Source organism: Protomyctophum parallelum (genome assembly GCF_964188405.1).
Source record: "Protomyctophum parallelum genome assembly, chromosome: 17".
NCBI lineage: Eukaryota > Metazoa > Chordata > Actinopteri > Myctophiformes > Myctophidae > Protomyctophum > Protomyctophum parallelum.
This window is the reverse complement of record NC_139719.1, coordinates 13,784,337-13,806,092: the sequence shown is the minus strand read 5'-3', so window position 1 is coordinate 13,806,092 and position 21,756 is coordinate 13,784,337. Positions and strand designations below refer to the sequence as shown.

Sequence of the window (21,756 nt, the reverse complement as noted above, 5' to 3'; positions counted from 1 at the left end):
CTTCCGCCGTGACAGCTGTCCCGCCATTCGATGTTTATGAAAAACATCAAATCTGTGCCTGTTTTGCTGGGACCAAACGACCACAAATGACCATATCTCTTACGTCATCATTTAGAGCTAGTCATACGTATACATAATCAGTAAAAATAAAATAGCAAATTGTGCCTGATCTGCTGGGACCAGAGTACGTGGTGTGTATATGTATGACTAGCTCTTAATGATGACGTAAGAAATATGGTCATTTGTGGTCGTTTGGTCCCAGCAAACCAGGCACAGATTTGCTGTTTTCTTGCATAAACATCAAATGGCGGGACGGCTGTCACGGTTTTTGGTGCAAAGTAACCACAGTATACCGCTAATCAATTTACAACTACATACTCTATATAGTATACGTATATGTATACGTATGTCTTACGTCATCATTGAGAGCTAGTCATACATATACACACCACGTACTCCACGTGGTCCCAGCAGATCAGGCACAAGTTGCTATTTTATTTTTACTGATTATGTATATAGTATACGTATGACTAGCTCTCAATCTAGATAGATAGAAACTTGAACCATACTTAATAATACTAGGTGTTTATATGCATAAAGTAGGTAGGTAACAAATAGTTACACCTACAGCGGTCGAAAGTACTTGCGCGCTCTTCTTGCGCACTAGTTGGCCATTTATGGCCTACTAGTGTGTAACAAGCAAGTATGCACTCGACAGAGTGCAGTTCTAGTTTATTCTGCATTTTGAGCCTGGACCACCGTCTAAGCCACAGGACAGAATATGTTGTTGTCGTTGGATAAGATTGTGTCCACAATTCCATGGATGTCAGTGGTACCATTGGCTCATTTTACGCTCAGAGTTAAAGATCTATAAGGGTCTCCATCATGGAACCCCCTCAAGGACCAGTGGTGGTCCACGGACCACTGGTTGAAAACCAATGCTCTAAGGACTTACTTTCTCTGTGAATAAACCTTAGGATCCTTCTGAGTTTTAGGCCAATACGTTTGCAGTATATTTGCATTGTATTGCAGTCTGTTAATACTGATGAATAGGGTACAACCTAAGGACCACAATTCACGGCGGCCATTTTGCCGACACCCTGCCCCTAACCCAAGCCACGGGTGATTTTTCAACCGGCATCTCATGTCGGGAGCAACGGGTGAGTTTCAACCAGCCACGCATGTGTCTTACCGGGAGCCACGCATGCTACGCTACGGTACACGGTCACGGCTGTTATGGCGCCTGGACCGGCGGCCGCCTGAAAGGCCGACACTGCCATGGCACAGAGCGGCAGTGTCATAATTCCCCCCCCCCCCCCCCACCTTCCCCCGGCAGCGCTGCGGCTGATTGCCGGTGCCGGAGGATGCATTCGCTACTTCTGCTTTCAAGGGGTGCAGCCACTCCAATGACCAGCAATGTCTGTCCCTATCGATGTCTGTCTGTCTGTCTGTCTGTATCATGTATTTTTAGGGTACCAACAGGTGACAAAGTGGCGCTGTTGAGCTTCACACTGTGCACAGGTGCATGATGGGAAGCTGAGCTTTAGTGTAACAGTACAGAACAGACTACCAGACACAATAGCAAGTGTCACTGTTGCACCACTCACTTCAGACAGGTCTGATTTTTGAGGGGCGCAATTTTTTTGTCCAACCGGCCCACGTGTATTCCTCAGCCACGCGCGTGCCGGGCGCAGACATCATTACATTCACAGTAAACCTCCCAATGATAGAACTTGACAAAATCGTTTCCATAGACATCATAAGCTCGCTGACTTTTCACTTCTGTTTTTTTTGCCGTTTACTTCCGTCACACGGCAACCAGAGCGATACAGACGGGTGCAGAACAGCAACGTGACAATAAATATAAAAGAGTTCAAAAGACGATCAGAGGACCAAAGTATCAAAAGACGTCAAAAGACAATTTAGGCAGCGAATGAGTTAAGTTTAATTGAAGAATTTATTAACAATTGATTAATGGATTAACATCCCTAACACACACACACACACACACACACACATGCATAAACACGCACACTCACACACGCAGGCACACACACACTCACACACAGCAATGGCTTTGGTTTATCCCACTCAGCTGTGTGCTGGCCAGATGTTCGTTAGGTCACTGTGTTTCTCCGCATTGACACTGGTCTAATCAAGATTAACCACTCTTATCTGCATGTGTGCATGCACGTGTGCGTGTGTGTGTGTGTGTGTGCGCGTACACACACGCAACTGTATGTCCCAATTCCTAAGCCATGAAGCCATAACTGTATTGTGTAAAAGGCATGATTTATATTTTTTCCCTCGGTTGCGTGTCGAGGCCACGCGCCGGAAATAGCCGATATATATAATCTCACACCGTGTCGCACAGCGACATGGTGTGGGCTTATGGATCCGCTATTTCTGGCGTGCAAACAGTGTATAAATCGGGCTTAAGAGGCATTGTGAATGGACCAGTTTCATTCCTATATTAACACACACATAATTCTCCCTGTTAGTGGAGCAATGCACGACACACAGGCACGCGCAAGTGTGGGCACGCACAGAAGAGGATGAACAGAAGAGGATGAACTGGTGGCTTTTTGCATGTGATGCATTTCAGTGAGGCACTGGCCTTCTGTGTGGTTGTGTGTGTGTGTGTGTGTGTGTGTGTGTGTGTTATGTCAGGACAAGTCCTGTCTGTCTGTCTGTCTGTCTGTCTGTCTGTCTGTCTATGGAGCTGGAGCATAGCGTAAACACAAACAGATGTGACGTCTCATAAGCAGCTAGTTTGTAAGACCCCCCCCCACACACACACACACACACACACACACACACACACACACATCATGCTGTGGGTGGACATGTAGTGCCCATATCTGGGTGACATTCATTCTTCATATCAATTTGCTCTGACACGCCGTCTGTTAATAATAATAATAATAATAATAATAAAATTGCATTTTATAGTGCTTTGCCAAGTGCTCAAAGCGTTTGACGATGGATCATCCATCAGTCGACAGTCGACAGTCGACGCCAGCTTCCCACATTCACACAGCAATAATAAAATTATCGATTATTCTGCGAAGAGTCTCACACATCAATGTGTAGCTGCAGCCTGCAGCCCTAAAGTCGCAGCCTTGAGCCTACAGCGCAGCCCTACAGTCGCAGCCCTAAAGTCGCAGCCTTGAGCCTACAGCGCAGCCCTACAGTCGCAGCCTTGAGCCTACAGCGCAGCCCTACAGTCGCAGCCTTGAGCCTGCAGCCCTACAGTCGCAGCCTTGAGCCTGCAGCCCTACAGTCGCAGCTCTGAGCCTGCGGCCCTGCAGTTGCAGCCCTGAGCCTGCAGCCCTGCAGTCGCAGCCCTGAGCCTGCAGCCCTGAGCCTGCAGCCCAGCAGTCGCAGCCCTGAGCCTGCAGACGCAGACCTGAGCCTGCAGCCCTGCAGTCGCAGCCCTGAGCCTGCGGCCCTGAGCCTGCAGCCCAGCAGTCGCAGCCCTGAGCCTGCAGACGCAGACCTGAGCCTGCAGCCCTGCAGTCGCAGCCCTGAGCCTGCAGCCCTGAGCCTGCAGCTCTGCAGTCGCAGCCCTGAGCCTGCAGCCCTGAGCCTGCAGCCCTGCAGTCGCAGCCCTGAGCCTGCAGCCCTGCAGTCGCAGCCCTGAGCCTGCAGCCCTGAGCCTGCAGCCCTGCAGTCGCAGCCCTGAGCCTGCAGCCCTGCAGTCGCAGCCCTGAGCCTGCAGCCCTGAGCCTGCAGCCCTGCAGTCGCAGCCCTGAGCCTGCAGACGCAGACCTGAGCCTGCAGCCCTGCAGTCGCAGTCCTGAGCCTGCAGCCCTGCAGTCGCAGCCCTGCAGGCGCAGCCCTGCAGTCGTGAAAACAGCTTTTTGGAGTTAGAGAAATGGGACCCACCTTTGTTGTCTTCTTTAATCCTGGATTCTTCTTCACGGCGGAGGACCTCCCCACCCATTCACACGCTAGGAAGGACCTCTCCAAGCACCCTGGACCTCTTCTGCCTGCCAAGAAAAAGTGGGAGAAACACACCGTTTGTTCAAAGTTCCTGCAATATTTTGTACATAAAACAGACAAACCTTTTGATATTAAAAACGTTTGAGGGAAAAAACACTGAAACCCAGCAGAATCTCAAGCCTCTGTCTACAGCGAGTTCATTCTCACAGCGGTAACTGAAATGAGTGGAATCCATTGGCTCGGCTCCGATATCAAACTCACAGGCGGTAGGGCTATAGGCTACACTCGCTCTGCAGTAATGTCAAGTTTACCGTGAGTGGTATTTAATGGACCAAACATACCAGACCACCGGTGTCGGTCCTCCGGTATGTTAACGTCTCTTCACACATAACCCGGCGCGGCGGCAGAAACAGCCGATCTACAAGCTCACACCGCGTCGCTGTGCGGCACTGTGTGAGCTTGTAGATTGGCCATTTCCGGCACGCACGCGGCGGGACGCCGTCGCGCGACGGAGCATAAACCGAGACCATAAGCTCCTTCACGCTCTCGTGCACACAGAGGACAAATCAAAAAGCGAGCGGAGGGAGGGAGGGAGGGAGGGAGGGCGGGCGGGGGGGGATACAGTACTTCACATAATCTCTGTAGTGCCGTAAACATCCACCGCGGAGGAGGAGGGAGGTTCACTCACAATTCACTCCTGACTGACACGTAAGCCTATTAACAGAAGGCCCTTCTCTATAGCTTAGCGCTTAGCGCCTGGCTGGCATGGCTGTGCATATGGCCAATAAGTTTATAAGTCCTCCTGACAAAATGTCTACTTTGATGATGTAGCGAAAAGGTGATAAACCGGGGCGGGGGCGGGCGGGCGTGTGTGTGGTGCTTTTTTACACACGAGCTCACCTCACACGGCTAGGTTCACGCCGTGTCCACACCTGGCCTCCCTATAGCTGTGGGCATGTCAGGAACATTTTCAGACGACTTAAAACAAATGAAAGAATAAGAATTGAAAATAGCTACAATAGCATTTCTAGACGCTCACAACCATGCATTGTGGCACAAATGCACCATGAGCTTATCTTGGCTTCTTTTGCACGACGCGGTCACAAGACAAAGTATAAAACAGGGGATTCTGTGTGGAGTTTGCATGTTCTCCCCGTGTCCCATAGGGTAGGTACCCTCACAAAAAACATGCAGTAATACTGGTCTATAAACTGCCTCCCCCTGGCCAGCCGGGACGCCTGATGGAGGGGAAAGGAACTGGTTGGAATAACGTGTTCCTTCCACGCGCTACGTCCAACCAGGGAAACTCCCCCCTGTCAGGTGTAAAGGAGCAACTTGAACACTCAGGCATGAAGAAAGCATGAGTTCAAGTCCGTTGCTCTCCCCAGGTTGGCGGAGGGTGTGTAGAGCCCAGGATCACATTAGATAATTGACACAGGGGTGAAAAATGGGTTACAAAATCGTGGGATAAAAAGGATTAAAAAAAACAAAAGAACAGGGCATTCATTTAGGAAACAAAACGATTTATATTATATACAGTATGTATATATATGTAAAAAGATGAAACATAGAGATACAAGGTTTCTGCTCGACAGCGACAATTTGTTCGACTCCCCACGCTGCCACGCACACGTGCACACAAGCACGCACACACCTCCCCCAAGTCCTTAGTGTAAGTGTATTACGTTAGTATCATTTTTATCAGGGAGTACTTCCAGTGACACGCAACATGCTGACCATCTCTCTCTCTCTCTCTCTCTCTCTCTCTCTGCTAGCTCGACAGCACCGGGGCTAATGTTCCATATATTCTAAATAGCTGTCTAACCACCACAAGGTATCATTTCACATTCAGTGGGTGAAGGCAAGGCTCTTTTTAATCCCCCGAACACTCACACACACAAACACGCACACACACACGCACGCGCACGCACACACACACACACACACACACACACACACACACACACACACACACACACGAGATTTTCAGGCAGCATTTCTCCTCTGTTGGAAGTGTGGCACGCTGAAGAGTGCTGGTGGCTCAACGGGTCGCGGTGGAGAGAGAGAGAGAGAGAGAGAAGGGTACTGGGTGCAGTGTTGCCATGACTGCTTATTCTAAGTGACTTTGGGCTTATTTTTCTGTAAAGACACTTTATTGCTTAAAAAAAAATGTTTCTAAAGTGTGGTTTCTTATTTTGTCTTGCTTCCTCCATCTGAAAATGCTTTGACCCCCCCCCATATAAGATTGTTTCTTTTTTTTCTCTCAATATTTTGGGGGTTAAATAGCCGATCTACAAGCTCACAACGCATCGTAGTCAGATAGCAGCTATTTTAGAATGGATTGTGAGCGTTCGTTCGCTCGTTTCTCTCCCACAACATCTGGCAACGCTGACGTGGGCGCCTCCTTTTCCTAGCGGCAGATTGTCCCCAGATAGCTCTGTGTGCTATTCATCAGCAGCTTTTCCAGGCTGTGAGAAATCAATGTGCTCCGCGCTGCAAACCCTTCATAATGACGAGGAGGGACGGAAAGAAACCAAAAGGGAAAGAAAGAAAATAGGGGAAAGAAAAGGAAACGGAGGCTCAACTCACTGCACACAATTGATTTGTTTTAGCACAGTAACACAGTGCTGGAAGAGGCATGCGATACCAAGTGTTTTAGCACAGTAACACAGTGCTGGAATAGGCAGCGATATCACATGTTTTAGCACAGTAACACAGTGCTGGAATAGGCAGCGATACCACATGTTTTAGCACAGTAACAGTGCTGGAATAGGCAGCGATACCACGTGTTTTAGCACAGTAACACAGTGCTGTGATAGACAGCGATACCACATGTTTTAGCACAGTAACACAGTGCTGGAATAGGCAGCGACACCACATGTTTTAGCACAGTAACACAGTGCTGGAAGAGGCAGCGTTACCACATGTTTTAGCACAGTAACACAGTGCTGGAAGAGGCAGCGTTACAACATGTTTTAGCACAGTAACACAGTGCTGGAAGAGGCAGCGTTACATGTTTTAGCACAGTAACACAGTGCTGGAAGAGGCAGCGTTACAACATGTTTTAGCACAGTAACACAGTGCTGGAAGAGGCAGCGTTACAACATGTTTTAGCACAGTAACACAGTGCTGGAAGAGCCAGCGATACAAGAGAAATACTGGTGGCAGTGGTTATACAGGTGAAAGTCCTCTAATCAAAGCACAAATGTATACAAGTTTATTTTCCCAAAGGTTTTCAGGAAAAAATGCAAATCAGCAAGCTTGTCTAAAATGCGTTTTAACTAAAACTAAGATGAGAGAACATTATTAGCTTCCGGTTGTTTTTAGGATTGATTTTAAAATTATTTTACTTGTTTATAAAGCTCTAAATGGTCTCGCACCTTTCCTATACCTATACATGACTGCCTGCCTAAATATGTCCCAAACCGCCCCTCAGGTCTTCCACTGCTGGCCTGCTTGCTGTGCCTAAAGAAATGGCAACAAAAAAACACGGTGAAGTAGCTTTGTGCTTCTGCGGGCCGACGGCGTGGAACGAACTCCCACTGTACCTTCGACAGGCAGCCTCTGTAGACACTTTTAAAGCACAGCTCAAGACCCACTTCTACACTCTTCCTTTTAGTTGATATTTTAAATTCCTTGTTATTCATGCCCTCACTGTATTGCATTACTGCTATTATTTTAATGTTTTATGCCTTGCTTTCTTTTCTTTCTTTCTCCATTGCTCTGTAAAGCACTTTGAGCTGCATTTCATGTCGTGAAAGGTGCTATACAAATAAAGTTTTATTATTTTATTATTATTACCACCCATGACTAGTTTTGAGTGTTTGTGTAAACACAAGCATTACGTAAACAGAAATATTGAAGACAAAAGTGAGGACGCAAATTGTGATGGGCCGGAATGAGATGATGTATGATCATAAGAGCGCCCCTCACTTCACACACATTTTATTGATTATACAAAGTATAAAATAGGGATTAATTGGTTGAATAATCTAAAATAGCCAAAGTAACTTGAAGCTAAAGCTTTCAAATAATTGAGATGTATAGTGCAGTAGAAGAAAAAAGGACTGATAAATTAAAAGCAACTCAAAGTGAGCTTGTAGATCTTCTATTTATTGCACACAACACCAGCGTGCAACTGAGTATAAATCAGGCTTAACGATGTTCATTTTGATGGCATGTTACTGTATGTAAAAAGATGCCTGGCATCCTATAGTTTACTTTGTATAGTTTCAAATTCATTGTACAGATTGTTGCCAGGTGTGAAACAGCAGCATAGCCTGCATTTGCACCCACCACTACATAAGACTACTCTAAACACGACCTAGTCTAGGACTAGCTGGGGAGATAACAGTGATCTGAAAAGTCATTTCGATGAACCTCGAGCCGGTGAAATAAAATAAATGTTTTTTTGTTGTTGGATTGAGAACAGCTTTCTATAACTGTAGGTACTGTAGGTGGAGAGATAACAGTGGAGAGAGTGAAACCTAGTCATTCTTCTATAATACATTATCTCAGTTGGGATCTAGCTGGTGAAATAATAGTGGAATCAAACTGTTCCTAATTGTCCCACTTTCAGAACTCTGTCTACTGTGGTTCTCAACCTTTTCAGGTCGTGAGTGCCCCCCCCCCGACCCCCCCAAATAGTCACATTTGAACTGGGGAGTGGGGTCCTGAAAACAGCCGTTCGCCTCCCAACGCATCACGCCTGAGCCTGTAGATAGGCTGTTTTCAAAATCTGTGACTATTTCTTTATATTATTTGACAATTTGGCCAATTTTTGACCAATTTCTGTACTATAGTTTGACGATTACTTTAGATGCAGTAATGGTCTTTATTTCCGTTCTTTCTTTCCTTCTTTTTCCACCTATTAAGAATCCAAATCGTGTGGGGACCGGGACCGCCCCTGTGGGTCCCGCCCCACAGGTTGAGCAGGGCACTGGGGTGGGAAGGGCACGGGAAGGGGGGTTGGGTACGGCTAGGGGGTGGGTGCCACCCACAGCGCCTGGGGGTGGGTGCCACCCACAGAGCTTGTGGGTGGCACCACCAACCCCTTCCCCCCCCTAGCCGCTATAGACAATGGCATCAGGGACACCTGGGGAGAAGGCTCACCTCACCTGGCTCCACTCCTGAGAGAGAGGCACTACTACTAGGCAGCCTGCCCACCCAGACAACTCCCCCTTGGCTGTTGTTCCCACCGGAGGAGCACATTAGCATTTTAACTCAAAAACAGTAATACCGTGTGTTTTGTATGGACATTCATGTGAACATTAGAGCCAATTTAAACAGTAATACTGTGTGTTTTGTATGGACATTCATGTGAACATTAGAGCCAATTTAAACAGTAATACTGTGTGTTTTGTATGGACATTCATGTGAACATTAGAGCCAATTTAAACAGTAATACCGTGTGTTTTGTATGGACATTCATGTGAACATTAGAGCCAATTTAAACAGTAATACCGTGTGTTTTGTATGGACATTCATGTGAACATTAGAGCCAATTTTCTTATTAAAAAAAAAAAAAAGCGGGCGAGGAGTATGGAGGTAGAGATGTTGCAAAATGAGGATCCCACAGGGAATATAGTGTATGTGTGTGTGTGTGTGTGTGTTTGTTTCTTATTTTCGTTTTTTTTGCCTAAATCAAGGCTGCAATCATTAAAGTGATGTAAATGGGGGGGGGGGGAGAGAAAAACAAACTAAGTAATGTGATCCAACGATGATTGGAGAAATGGGAACTAGGCTACAACGTTCTGGCCGATGACAGCTATTTAAGATACTATTTGCTGACTGAATTTGAGACTGTTATTTTGGTTTTTTTTGCTTGCTTTGCTATATCACTTGAAAGTGTCAGGCACCAGCAGCACACATTGGCAAGCAATTTAAATTACCTCGTGAAATTTCAGCATACATCAAACTCACTTATAAAAGAGCTATGAGAAAGTTTTCTTCAAAAGCTGCGGCTCAGAAACGGTGGGGGGATGTGGAGGAGGGGGGGGGCGGAAGGACAGATTTTAATTACGACTCTCAGTAAATAACAGCTCTGAAACACTGACTGACCCGGCAGTGACCGCCACCAGCACCGCTAGTTACCTTGGCACCGCAAACCCGCCGCCACGGTTCCTTTACACGCCGCCACCCTGTTGTTAATACAGCCAAGACACGCAAGATCAATGTGCGACACGCGTTTCTGCTCTTCAAAAGACTCGTCGTCATCCTCCAAAGACGGCCGCACTTGAAGTGAAAAGCGCGATGATGATGAACACCTTTTCACAAACGTTTGAAAGACAAGCTGCTGGTAATGTTTGGAGAGGAGGAGCGGCGGCAGCAGCAGCAGCAGGTTCGTCATTTGCAGAAGCATAAAAACGAAATAATGGCAGAGCATTGACCTCTGCCTCCTGGGTTGGTACCTTTTTAGTTTAATCAGCTTGCATCACAACGGTGAACACCCAAAGCTGGCAGCCAGACGAGTGTCTAAATGCCTCCTTTTGAATAGGATGACTCACATGTTGGCTGGGATGCAGTAACCAAGTATATTACGGGGGCATGCACATATCTGGGCATATAAACTGATGACAGAAAAAGGACAGTTAAAGAACTGACAGATACAGAGATCTCCATATATGGGTCGGATGGTGTGACGTACAGGTGTGAGGGCGCCCCGAACCACTAGCTATCCCACGAGGCCCCGATTATTCCTGTATGGTTAGATTCTCCCCCAACGTGAACAGCCACTGACTGACGCTATCCAGGGAATCACATTCTGTGGCACATTAGAGATTATGAGACACATCAGCTCCGTTGGCTCTCCATTTCTCACTCTACTGATTGCCACAGATGCAGTGCAGCCATCACTCCTGTAATCACTGTGTGATTGTGTGGCACGCACACACGCATACACACACACGCACACAAAACCATGGACACATTGTTGCATGCAACACGAGTGTTGTGTGCGAGTGTTGTGTGCACTGCGCATGCGCATGCCCATGGCCATCAGAGCGGCTACCAATTATGTGTTTTCTTTCTATGAATACAGATAATTTTGATCACACTGTGCACACCTCCCCAGTGTGGCATCAAGCACTTAGAACGCTAAACGGCTAAGATGGCAGCTACTGCAGCTAAGCTACTTCACACACCACAATATCTACAACACAACGCTTAACGGCTAAGATGGCAGGTCAGCTAAGCTACTTCACACACCACAATATCTACAACACAACACTAAACGGCTAAGATGGCAGGGCAGCTAAGCTACTTCACACACCACAATATCTACAACACAACACTAAACGGCTAAGATGGCAGGGCAGCTAAGCTACTTCACACACCACAATATCTACAACACAACGCTTAACGGCTAAGATGGCAGGTCAGCTAAGCTACTTCACACCACAATATCTACAACACAATGCTAAACAGCTAAGATGGCAGGTCAGCTAAGCTACTTCACACACCACAATATCTACAACACAATGCTAAACGGCTAAGATGGCAGGGCAGCTAAGCTACTTCACACACCACAATATCTACAACACAATGCTAAACGGCTAAGATGCCAGGGCAGCTAAGCTACTTCACACCACAATATCGACTACAACACAACGCTAAACGGCTAAGATGGCAGGACAGCTAAGCTACTTCACACACCACAATATGTACATGTACAACACAATGCTTAACGGCTAAGATGGCAGGTCAGCTAAGCTACTTAACACCACAATATGTACAACACAACGCTAAACGGCTAAGATGGCAGGGCAGCTAAGCTACTTCACACCACAATATACAACACAGCTTAAACACTCACCCATGGGACATTTTTGCAGTGGTGTAAAGTACATTAAGTACCGGGACATTTACTTGGAGTGCATACGTTTGTTAGACATACTAACAGTCCGACAGGCATTAGTCCGACAACACCATCGCTCCCGACATGCACGGTCGGTTATAACTAACCCGTGGCCAGGTTCAAACTAACCCGTGGCTCCAGACATGAGTGGCAGATTTAACTATAACGTGTGGCTTCCTGTGAGGTTAGGTTTGGGTTTTGAGTGAGTGTCCTAGGACTGTTAGTACGTCAGACCAAACACATGCACCCCATTTACTTTTCAGTAAATTCAGTTTCAAACCTAGATACATGATATACTGATCTGTCTGTCTGTCTGCATGTACTGTATGTATGTCTCAGAGAGGGTGATAAGCGTGTGGTGATTGGTCAGCTGGTGTATAAAGCCCTTGGGCTGATATGGCAACTGATCAATCAACTGTGTCGATGAGAGTGACCTCACTGGCCAATAACTGCTTTTGAGCAGAACTCAACATGGACGACAATCAGCCGCCAAATGCAGTCGCTGCAGACGACGTGGTCAAATAATTCACGGCTGAGAGGAGACTTGTGGAGTTTATCCCACACAGAAAAGGAACCAAAACAGGGAGCGGAAAATGGCCACCTTTGACGGTTCACAGAGTGGCTTGCGCGGTGGCCAGCCAGGCTGGCCATGTTTTCAGCAAAATCCCTCCCTGCACAGTTGTGGAATTCCGGCAGGACCACCATTTCACGCCCCGTTGAGAGTAAAGTTCTATTCTATGTGTTCTGTTCGTTAACCATATTAATGTTGAGCAACGGCTATTTTGGCATTGCCTTTGTGAATAAAAAAAGGCTGTTATGTGATAAAAACTAATTATCGCCTGGCTGGCATTCATCGTTGTGCCAAAGGCCGGGGTGAAAATCTATATTTATGTCCACATATTATACAGCATGTGTTTATTTCCTTTCAACAGCAACAGCAATGTGTGTGTTTGTCTCTTTATTTTCTAGCTATAGCTGCTGCTGCCATCGAGGGACATGGAGAGACAGAGACATAAACCAAAGACACACGTTTTGTCCAGACTAGGGCTGTCCATTTGTTCGATTACTTGTTATAATATAATATGGTAATGGTATGGTATGATGTATGATATATATATAGTGATTATCAGTTGTTTCATCAATTACGTAAATGTGTTCAATGAACTATTAAGGCCTATTCATAGATTCATACTCTAATTACAACATGACGTCGCGTCGTGGTGGTAACTGGTAAGCGACTCACCGCTCACCCAGACACATCGCTCTGTTTTTTTACTAACCACCCTATCGGTGATCACCTTATCACCTAAAACTGGAGTATGATTGAATAAGGCCTTTAGTTTACACCCTCCTCTAAATAATGTCTGTCCCGTTTCATCTGCAACGCCTCCTCCGTGGCCAGAACATCCTCTGCTGACCACCTGGCCATGATGAGACATTTCACTGTATGGCCCCGAGAGAGAGAGAGAGAGAGAGAGAGAGAGAGAGAGAGAGAGAGAGAGAGAGAGAGAGAGAGAGAGAGAGAGAGAGAGAGAGAGAGAGAGAGAGAGAGCCCAGGAGTGTCTCTACTATGGACCAAAGACTCCATAACGTAATGACTGTGATGGAGAGGAGAGGAGAGAGAGAGAGAGAGAAACAGGGGGGCATCCAGAGCCAATTGCAATGGAGAGGTGGGTGTAATGAGGCTTGATCTGTCACAGGGACCGGGGGAAGAGCTGAGGACCTGCATCTGCATTGTTCAACCCCTTTCTTCCTCCATCTCCCTTTCATTCTCCTCTCGTAATAAGAAAACAGAAGAAAAAAACAACCGAGGGAAGAGAGAGAGAGAGAGAACATTACAAAGGAGAAGAAAGACACAAACAACACAAGAAAGATGGAAGGGGAAAACACAATCTCCTGGTTTCCGGAGGAGGAGGAGGACGGTATTGTGAGTATTTCCAGAGCCAATAATAATATAAGCAGTGCATCGTGGTCAGAGCCACGTGCCTACATCTCCTCTCCTCCTCTGAGCCTGATTCACACGGTGTCGCGCATCGGGCCACGCGCGTCTTAACAGCAGACCTACAAGGTCTGTAGGTGTGCCGTTTTATCGACACGCAGCGACACCGATGACGCGCGACGGCGGCGCATAATATTCAACAACCACGATGGCCCTGGCAGCCAGAGCTAGCCAGAGCTTCTCTCCCCGGTCGGTTCCTTTTACACTACGTATACTGTACGCCCCGTGACTGCATGGTGATCCAGTGTTTCACGCAGAGATATACATTCATTCATTAGTGATTAATGCTCCGGGGAGGATCTCCGATGTCGATTCAAGAGGGGAAGAAAAACCAACAACGTCGCAGCTACTACAACTACACGAGTGTCTCTCATTACACAACAATGCATTTAAGTGCAACCTCAAATATTTATACACAGCTCACAGTGTGTGTGTGTGTGTGTCTAGTAGTAGCTGGGGTGGGTGCTATAGCTAACGTTGGTGCCGTCACCCCCCCACCCAACCAGGAATCACGCCTGGTTTGCCGAGGACCCTCAGGGGTGAGAAAAGGAGAGGAGAAGAGAAGAGAAGAGAAGAGAAGAGAAGAGAAGAGAAGAGAAGAGAAGAGAAGAGAAGAGAAGAGAAGAGAAGAGAAGAGAAGAGAAGAGAAGAGAAGAGAAGAGAAGAGAAGAGAAGAGAAGAGAGGAGAGGGAAAAGCAACATCAATAATGGAGTGAAGGAGATGTGCGGGCCAATTACACATATGTTTCTGGGGGTCCTTGACATGAAAATGTTGGAGAACGACTAGGTTTTTCAGAAAACCGTCAGGATTTAGAAGGCATTTGTAGAATGGTCCTGGGGTCTAAATGGGTTAATGACTCCCACTTCCATTAGCTACTCCACTCGAGAGGCACAAGGAGAGACGAGGAGGAGGAGGCTAGCTGCTCTCCCACCAGCTCCCCTCCATCTCGCCGCCTAATGACTCTGAGTGGATTACTCCATCAATTCCTCGCTTCTCTTTGTTTATCCCCTGCGTAAATAATGGTCAACCATTACAATGCATTAAGCGGGCCACTCTAAAAAGAAAGACAGGAGGGGTGGGTGGGGTGGTGGGTGGGTAGAGGAGAGGCACACAAGTACTCCTATGTGGCACCCTCCGGTGAGCTCCAGGAAATCGGCTAATACCGGCCATGTGGCAGTGGGGGGGGGGGGGGGGGGGGGGGGGCAGGTTGCACACACATTAGGGCTGCTGGGCAATTAACTGAGGATGTATTGACGTGATCGACTTTTAGAGCCGATAACAGACTTATTCTTGCTCACGTGGGTTGATCCAATAAATGAGGTTTTTTAATATATATGTATATATTTTATTTAACCCATTTAGGCAACATTTAAAGAAAAATCTTCGAAATCCTCCAGTTTTCTGAAATAAATATTTTCACGATTTTTCTAAAATAGCAGACCTACAAGCTCATAGCGCGCCACCGAGTGAGGTTAAAATTATTATTTAGCCCCCCCCCCTATGTCCAGCTTTGGGGGTTTGTGTAAACACAAACATCGATGAAAAAAAGTGAGAACGCAATGAGATTGTCCAGAATATGATGGATAAGAACGCCCCTCACTTATTTAACCGATATATTATTTTCCTAATCCTCTGTTATAAACACATCGACATGAGAAATTCATATCGTTTCTTTATGATCGACTAAAGCGATTAGTGTTACACCTCAATGTACAAATGACGGCGGTGTGACGGCTGCAAACATAATATAGCACACAACACGTCGCCAGCTTGTAGATTTGCTATTTTTACATTTTTGAAAAATGATAATCGTTCACTAATCATGATAATCAAGGCAAAATAAAATGCTAATAATAATGGTGATATTGATTTGGAATCAGACGGCCTATACAGCAGGCATGAGCATGAGGAACACAGGGGAACTCGGAGGGGGAGATGGAGAGAAAACGACAGCAAGATGACGACAAACAACTGACAATGAGGGACTGAATCCATACACAACGAACAGAGGGTTTATTTGAAATGACATCTCCCCCCACCCCACCCCCACCCTGAGGGGTGGGGGTGGGGGGTACTCGGGGGGGGGGGGGGGGGGGGGGGAGACACCGACGACAGCAGCAAACAAAGCATCATCATCGTGCCGATTGGCCATACAGCAATGTGATCATAGCTTCAATTCAGTCCAATAGGATTCATGTCACGTCCAGGAAGACATTCATTCATTCATGTCACGTCAGGAAGACATTCATTCATTCCGCTGCACGCGTACACATGGTCCCAAACGGTCCATGCTTCTACACCATTCGTGGCTCACAGACCAATTTGTATGGGTCACGACTCCAATTTTCTTATACATTTTATATATGTACAGTGTATATATACAGTGTGTATATATACATATACACAGTGTATATATACAGTGTGCAAATATAATATATATATATATTTATTTTTAACGTATGGCAGATATTTTAATTTACTGCTGAGAATTCAGCACCACTCAAACCTTCCATATACAGTAGTTGATACAAATCTAGCTCTATAGCAGATCTACAAGCTGCCCAGAATAGGGATGCGGGGGTTTCAAGTGGTTAATAAAAGTGCCATATTCATTAATAATCGTCCCTTCCTTTCCTACCATGTCCCCACCCTCCCCCCCCCCCCCCCCCCCCCCCCCCCCCCCCCCCCCCTCTCTCTCTCTCTCCCCCCCACCCTTATTTTCCCCCCCTCCCTTTCCCTCTCCCCCCTCTCTCGCTCTCTCCCCCACCCTTGTTTTCTCTCTCTCTCTCTCTCTCTCACGTCACACTCCTGACGGGATGAAAATTAAACGCATGGGCAGAAGAACACACAAAGTGGAAATAATGCCGTCGCCGCGACCGCTCGGGTCATAAATTGGGCTAACTGTGCTTATCACAGGCTGCCGCCATTAGTCTTAATAGTCACCATGACAAGCCGAGGATGAGACGGAGGCTCTGCTTGGTCAGGCTCTACCGCAGACAGACAGACAGGCTCTACCGCAGACAGACAGGCTCTACCGCAGACAGACAGACAGCTCTACCGCAGACAGACAGTCAGGCTCTACCGCAGACAGACAGTCAGGTGAAGAACTCTCTGCTTGGTCAGGCTCTACCGCAGACAGACAGGCTCTACCGCAGACAGACAGTCAGGCTCTACCGCAGACAGACAGACAGGTGAAGAACTCTCTGCACTACATTCATGTGAAGAAAAAACGATATTAGTTACTACTAGTTACTTTATAGATTTTCATTATTATTACAAAATATAGGCTACATTAAACACTACATACCCTACATACATTTTGGCCATTTGAAAATAGACAATCTACAAGCTCACAAAGGCTGCAATGCGATGCATTGTGGGCTTGTAGTTCTGCTATTTACAAAAGATTGTTATACATTTGAGAACTTGAAATGGATATAATTGCACGAGTATACTTTCTACTTTTGGTACTTTAAGAACACGATGCCAACACTTTTGTACTTTTACTCAAGTGCATTTTGTATTCTAGACTTTTACTTGTAACAGAGTAATGTTCACAGCGAAGCAGCATCTAGCGGCGTAGTGAACCATTAGAGCCATATGCTCGCACCCCGCTCTACTTTAATCAAGGACAAATTAAGGATTCAATTAATTGTAGATGATTACATTCAAATTGTTATTTGGCAGTATATAGCTTGAATAATGGGGATGCGTGACCCCTCCCGACCAATCACACACACACACACGCACACACACACACACGCACGCACGCACGCACGCACGCACGCACACACACGCACGCACACACACACACACACACACACACTAATGGTGGAATTATTTGTTTGTATTACTTGTTTTGATTTTGCACAGAAAACCACATCAGTGCTACTTTCTGAGTCTCAGTGTCACTAGTGCGGCGGTTAACAGCCACATTGTGGGTCTCAGAATCGTTCACATAGTGATACAAGCGTGAAATTTGGTACAAATCATCTTCGAAGGCCACTCTTCGACTTAAGAAACAGAGCCACTCCTGTTATCCGCTGTACTATAATGACTTATTGAAACAGAGCCACTCCTGTTATCCGCTGTACTATAATGACTTATTGAAACAGAGCCACTCCTGTTATCCGCTGTACTATAATGACTTAAGAAACAGAGCCACTCCTGTTATCCGCTGTACTATAATGACTTAAGAAACAGAGCCACTCCTGTTATCCGCTGTACTATAATGACTTATTGAAACAGAGCCACTCCTGTTATCCGCTGTACTATAATGACTTATTGAAACAGAGCCACTCCTGTTATCCGCTGTACTATAATGACTTATTACGATCCTAACCAATTACTGTGCTCAGTGTGAGAGCGTAATAATGACTACGGTGCAAGGGACACACGCCAGGGACAGGGAGCTTATGTATATGGGAGTGGTTGTCTTTACTGGGGAAATAGCATGCACGCACGCGGACACACACACACACACACACACACACACACAGACATGCTGCTCCACCTTTGAACCAAAGGTTACAGTAGTGTTGCCAAACAGAGGAACGTGCTGTTTGTTGTCTCTGAGTGAGACTCACACTGCAGACGGGAAAGAAACGGAGTGGCGTTGGTGAGAAGCTTGTGATACAATAATAATAATGATGAGAGAAGCATGCATGACAGAAAGCATGCATGTCTCTAACTCTGACAGGGTACAAATGGTACCAAATGGGACGCGTAGGTTTGACATTTGTAGGCCTGTCCCTCTCAACAGTAGAATGAACACTGAGCATTTTAATTTAGGGGTCCCAGAGATTTAAAAAGCGCGTTGCGTGTTCGAGTCCCGTTCATGACGGCCTTCGCTGGCATGTCTCCCCTCCCTCTTTCCTGTCCATCTTCACTTAGAACTATCAATAAAAGCCAAAAGCAACTCTTAAAAAGAAAAGAAATAAAGGTTGGGAACCACTTGGCTTATATCAAGTCCGATGCCTGCCTCCTTCCACAGTGAACCAATTGAGCAGCTATGGCTCAACCATGTAACCCCTCCCTCCCTCTCTCTCTCTCTCCCTTCAGTACAAGGTTCTCATCGTCCCTCAACATGAAACAAGACAAACAATGCTTGGGAAAACAAAAATGTCAGGGGCTTCTCTCTCTCTCCCTCTTTTCAGCGAAAGTGCTTTTTTCCCACGAGCCGCCGGAGGAGGAGGGTATATAGAGCCACTCCGACACTTCAGCCTGCTCCTCCGCAAAGCAAACGACTCAGTGCGACTGTTGACTGTGTCCATGTCAACATGTTGTCTCCGTTTAGACAAGGCAGAGGAGCTTTGATCCACCGTGTGAGGCATGTCTTCCGCTATCGCAGATAACCAGAGCGGGGCGCACATGCACACGCGCACGCGCACACGCACACGCACACACACACAGACACACACAAAATACGGAGGGTGGCGAGTGTGGGAGCAGCCCGCAAAGGTTTCCCTTAAAAAAACATTATTTTCAAGGACCGCCATTAACTCTGAGAATGTACGAATGGAAGCATTTGGTTCCATTTGTATACACTCTCAACGGTTACAGGCCTGTAATGGTCATTTAGGACTGGCTCTTAATGTGTTTGTGTACTCATGTTGTTGTACGTCCGTGGCAAAAATTGAATTTGGACAAAAATGTCCGACCACAAGCCAGCAAGGCGATGACCCCTGGCTGCAGCTCCTGATCTGATTTTCACTGTTAAATATGCCTTAAAGTGGCTCATTCATCATGCATTTGTGTACGTCTGGGTCCCGAGGAACAACACAACAACAACATCCACTTTATCTTTTCGGCCTCGAGCTGAAAACGTTTGGGGAAACTGACTGTCTGTGACCTACACACGGCCTACACAAGGCCTACACAAGGTAAATGGTAAATGGTGCATTTATATAGCGCTTTTATCCAAGGCGCTTTACATAGATTGTGCATTACATTCATTCACCCATTCACACACACATTCATACACCGATTGCGGCGGAAGCCATGCAACGTACCAACCAGCACATCGGGAGCAATTTGGGGTTCAGTGTCTTGCCCAAGGACACTTCGACACAGGAGGAGCCGGGATTCGAACCGCCGACCCATGGATCATTGGACGACCTGCTCTACCTCTTGAGCCACAGCCTGCCCCACAAGACAAGGCCATCTCTGTCCACAAGCAAACCTTCACTTCTGAGTCTAGGGAGACGAAAGCCTCGACAACCCCAATTGCGCGGCACATTCGGGGGGTTATATTCCTTGTCATCGTAAATTCCCAAATCACAATGGGGAGAAAGGGAGGGGTCAGAGACATGCATGCAGCCAAAGTGTGGAAGAAGGTGGGAGAATTGATGGAAACGTTTTATTGAGGACCGTCACCTGGGCAAACTTGACAAAGTGCAGAGAGATCGGACAGAACCAAATCCAAATGCTCGGGATGTGTGTGTGTGACGTGTGTGTGTGTGTGTGTGTGTGTGTGTGTGTGTGTGTGTGTGTGTGTGTGTGCGTGTGTGTGTGTGTGCTTTAGAACAATGGGTGTCTGGGATTTCAGCCCATTAAGACCTGCATGGAGACACGATTCTACAACAATGTCTTCCGAACAGTTTTCTGAAAAACCTATGTTGCCATGTCTGCTCAAAAGGTTTCCTGTGAATTACACACACAATGTATTTGGCCCCAATCTGAACCCAATCTCAAAATATTCAATTCCAGGGACCCACCCCCCTCCCCCCCAGAAGCAAAGATTTCAGTTAAAAATGTTTCCTTTAAAAAAAAAAGGAAACTCTCGTGCCACGCTATATGAAGTTGTGAATGAATCTGCTATTTTTGAATAACCAAAGCATAAAGTAATGGTTTAAGTGGTCAAAATCTAGCTAAAAAAAACAAAAAAAACAATGACGCAGCTGCTTTGGCAATTTTAATGGGTTAGGCCCAAACAATGACAGGATGACACAGCCAGCCACTGTAGCGACAGGATCTAGCCGTACCCACCCGGCAGGCAACAGCTTCACCAAGCCTCCTTCCACTCTGTCCTATACCCACCCTACCCCCCCCACCCACCATCCTTTATGTGTTTTGGCACCTCTGGCAGTATGACTCAAAAGGGTTACCCAGTAGAAACAGAATTCTTATGAGCATAGCAAGGTGGGGTTGGCCGAAAGGGCCTTTCTGTGTGGAGTTTGCATGTTCTCCCCTAGGGTATAGGTACCATCACAAAAAACATGCAGTGTTCCATATACTGCCTCCCCCTGGCCAGCCCCTGGTTAGGTTTAGGTGTGCTGCCCCGTGGGAGGTTAGGGTTAGGGTGAGGGTTTGAGATAGGTTGTACTGTAGTTGTAGGACTAATGACTGGTCTAACCAATGTCTAAACTAAGTACTGCACCCGTCCGCAGGGGGAAAGAGAGAGGTTAAGCTGGGATGGATTAAATGCAGCCTACTACAGTGAAGACACCATATCATGCTAGTAGCCGGTAGGCAATAGCCCTGAATTTGACATTACAATGTAGTCCCGGCAAAATATCATGGTATACGAATACGGTACACATTCTATCCAGTATATCTGTAAATATATATCGCCATATAGTGCAATATCCAAAATCACAGACAATATCCAGTGATTGGATATAATATTGATACTATAGGGTCTAGAGGGGAAGTCCCAATCACGTTTTGTTTTTTTTGCTCCCGATCCGATCCCAATCATTTGAAAATGACGTGATCGGCCCCGATTTCAGATCACGTCATGGGATGGGGACCAGCCTACTGTATACTGTCATATGCTTACATCATATCACTTCCATAAAGATAAGCCATCATGCCTGGCCAATTGAATCACTCTGCAGCCTGCTCTATCACTGGGATTATTTGCATTGTTGTTGCACTTTGGCTTTTCCTGTTTCAATATCGACAGTGGTGGGGGAAAAGTACTCACATTTCTTTTACTTAAGTAAAAGTATCAAT

General features: G+C 46.5%; 1 protein-coding gene across 3 annotated transcripts in view; it reads right to left on the bottom strand.

Moving 5' to 3' along the window:
* Positions 1–21,756, bottom strand: part of LOC310875082 (zinc finger MIZ domain-containing protein 1-like) — a 235,131-nt gene that overhangs the window by 177,201 nt on the left and 36,174 nt on the right. For all 3 annotated transcript variants that reach the window (XM_083788135.1, XM_083788138.1, XM_083788136.1), the window contains exon 2: positions 3,889–3,992. The gene's annotated coding sequence lies outside the window, so the exon portion shown is untranslated. The remainder of the gene's footprint in view (positions 1–3,888; positions 3,993–21,756) is intronic.